General features: G+C 39.2%; 1 pseudogene; it reads left to right on the forward strand.

Annotated features, from left to right (window-relative positions):
* Window positions 1–919: 919 nt before the first annotated feature.
* LOC149168488 (zinc finger CCCH domain-containing protein 17 pseudogene) lies at window positions 920–2,386 on the forward strand (annotated as a pseudogene).
* The last annotated feature ends 971 nt before the right edge of the window (window positions 2,387–3,357 follow it).

A 3,357-nucleotide genomic window follows, 5' to 3' on the forward strand; every position in this document is an offset into this window, starting at 1 on the left:
GAGTAGATTTCTCTTTCCTTCATCAAGGAACCAAGCTTCTTCCAAATCCATAGAAGTCTAGCTTGTAAACCCTAGTGGCCTCTCACCAAATGAACAATGACAAAAGGAAAAACCATCACTTTTACTCATGCATACAACACTATCACCTCCAAGTTTGTACGAACCCCGAGTTGATAAAGTAAAGTTGGTAGCTCCAGGAGTTGCAGCATTCTTGCTGCAATACTGGTGCTCATCACTTTTTGGCGTCATTGTCAAGGAGGTGTCTCAGTAATATGTGATTACTGCTTTCTTTCTTCTACTTCTTTTTTCTACTATTTTTCCATTAGTTTCATTTCTGCAAAATTAATTTAGTTTTCTTTTCATTCTTCATTCCTTGCTTTCCTTTCCATTCTACAAGCTAGATTTCAAGCAAGTAGCTAATATTTTCATTCAGTTAGTTGTTCTCATTTAGTCTACAAGTTAGATTTAAATTCAGCAATTAGTTTTTCATTTAATTAGTAGTTTTCATTCAATCTGCAAATTCAGTTCTGCAAAGCACTTTCAAAATTTGAGAAAATCACAAAACCAAACCAAAAAAATTTCCTTTCATGCCTCATAGGTGTTATCACTGAAAATGATGTTGTCACAATTTTTCTAGATTAGCTTAAAGATTGGGTGTTTTCGCAGCGCCTGAATTATTTTAGCAGTTTCGCAGCGCTGCCTGTTTGCGTGGTTTCGTAGCGTGCTACGAAATTGGGAATTGGTTCGAGTTCTAAGTGAAGGTCCAAATCCTAGCATGCCTATTGTATAGAGTTTTGTTTCCCTCCAGGAATGTTGATGAGAGCAGTGACAGTGTGTCCAAGGAGGCACCCTATGATGATGCAGCTATTGTGGGATTGGCATCAAGTACATTAATGGAGTTATCTCTGAATTCTGGCTCATGGGTGATTTATCTCCTACAAAGAAGAATCCCTCCCCTGGTTACTCTGGTGACATTGAAGTGCAATCAGAAGATCAGTCAAAGCCAGTGGAGGGGATTGATGCAAATTTACATTTACTATCAAAATTTCATCTAAGATTTTAATTGATACAACTGGAGATAGTGCGCCATTTAAGGAATGGTTAGACATATTTCTGGATGACACTAGTTCAAACTTTTAAAGTGTGTTAGCTGAGGAGGACACAATTCACACACAGGTTGATGCTATGCCAGACACTCCAAGGATGCAATGTGAATCTGTTTTTCTTTATATGATAGTCTTGTCTTTATGTGGCTCGAACTGATATTTGAAGTGGACTATTGATTTCTTTGTGCACCTGTAACAAAAAGGATAAAGCATGCCGTTATTGGCTTGCAGGCAATTGCAAGTATGCAAAAGACGACTGCAGATATCTGCACTCCCATTTTATTGGAGGTTCCGATGTCACTTTCATGACTAAGCTGGTTGGCCACGATAACAAGCCTATTCGAGGAATTGCTTTTCTTTCGCATTTAGGCTCTGCCAAACTCTATTATGTTGGCCGACATAATAAGCTTATAGCCTGGGACTGCCATACAGGACAGGGAACAAATATCCCCTTAGGCGACGACAGTGGAGTTGGATGCCTTCTAAGTGAAGGTCCGTGGCTTTTTGTCGGCCTTCGTAATGCTGTCAAGGCTTTGAATACCGTCAACTTGACAGAGCTATTATTAGACAGCCCTAATGGACAAGTGCATGCTCTGGCGATCGCTGATCAAATGATTTTGGCTGGAACACATGATGGCACCATTTTAGCATGGAAGTTTAATCCTACAACCAATACATTTGACCCTGCAACTTCCCTCACAGGGCATATGTTGCCTGTTGTCTCATTAGTCTCACAGAAAGACAAACTTTACTCTGCCTCTATGGACCACACAATAAAAGTTTGGGACCTGGAAACTTTTCAATGTATCCAAACCTTGAGAAATCACACATCAGTTGTAATGTCTCTTCTTTGTTGGGACCAATTTCTCTTGTCGTGTTCTTTGGATGGCACAGTGAAGGTTTGGGCTGCTACATCAACTATAGCTCTTGAAGAGATTTACACTCGTATTGAAGAACATGGTGTTCTTGCGCTGTGCATAATGAATGATGAACAAGCCAAACCTATTTTGCTTTGTTCATGCAATGATAAGAGTGTACGCCTTTATGACTTGCCATCGTTTCATGAACGAGGTAGAGTATTCTCAAGAAATGAAGTGCGAGCACTTCAGATTGGACCTGGTGGATTATTTTTCACTGGTGATGGAATGGAGCATATCATGGTACCGGTGAATGAGGGAGGTCGAGAGCACCATAAGACGGTTATTGAAGTTGGAGCCCGAATCAAATCCAGTTTGGCATTATTGTCGATATTCAGAAATACAGAATTCGTGGTCTCTTAGAAGGCGGCGCATTTGATCATGAGGTGCTGTTGGATACTTAATAGAAAAACAGTGTTGTTTTGGGCCATTGTAAGACCTTTTTTGACAGTAATAGTAAAACAGAGTTATTCTCTTCTCAAGATTCTCGAAGGATTGTCATGATCAAATGTAGTGATGATGTGTTATACTTTATGTTATTTTATGGTTTTGTTGTATGCAATCACTCAGAATTCATAATTATATGCTCTGACTTCCTGTGTATACAGCAAGCTATGTGTTGGTGGAATATGTTTGACATGTAATGCTTAGAGCCTTGATTTCCATGAGGTCACTGTGTTTTCCTTGTTTACTTGATATTATAGACTCCATAGCCCAATGAGAGCTAGTTTGATGTGTTTCCAACCAGTTATGCTTTCATAAGTGAATAAAGAGTTAGCCATCTAGTGTTTGAAGGATTTTATTAAGAGTTGTGAGAGAGCCCTCTCTGATTAGGAAGGCTAATTCCTAATCTAAAGTTTGGTCTGAAACAGTTACATGAGACCTTGCTTGGTTGCAGTCCCTAGTACTGGTTTTGTGATAACATTTTGGTGCGTCTGCCGGGAGCTTAAGTTTGGATTTCTAAAGGTAGCAGGAGTTCAAAATGATTTTCATGGCTGCAAAACTACCTTGGCGACTCCATTGTTGAAAAATTCAAAGTTCATACATTCAGGGTGATTCCACTGGAGCTATGAAAGACCCAGAAGCTGCCATTATTTGTTCAAGGTATGCATGCATAGATTTCTCAGGAATTCATGGTTTCCCAAATCATTTTCCCAAGGATGCATACTTTCTAAGGAATGGTCCAAAATTTAACGGAGAGAATCTGAGTTTAACTTTGGATCATATATCAGATTTTTGTGAATTTGCACAGCTTCTTAGAATTAAACATGAGGATGTTTGCATAAGGTTATTTTATGATTCATTCCAAGGGAAATGCAAACAGTGGGTTGAAT

The sequence above is a fragment of the Pinus tabuliformis genome, chromosome 4_2 (assembly GCF_031772625.1).
Source record: "Pinus tabuliformis cultivar Carrire ecotype Pingquan chromosome 4_2, CPIR1, whole genome shotgun sequence".
Classification (NCBI taxonomy): domain Eukaryota; kingdom Viridiplantae; phylum Streptophyta; class Pinopsida; order Pinales; family Pinaceae; genus Pinus; species Pinus tabuliformis.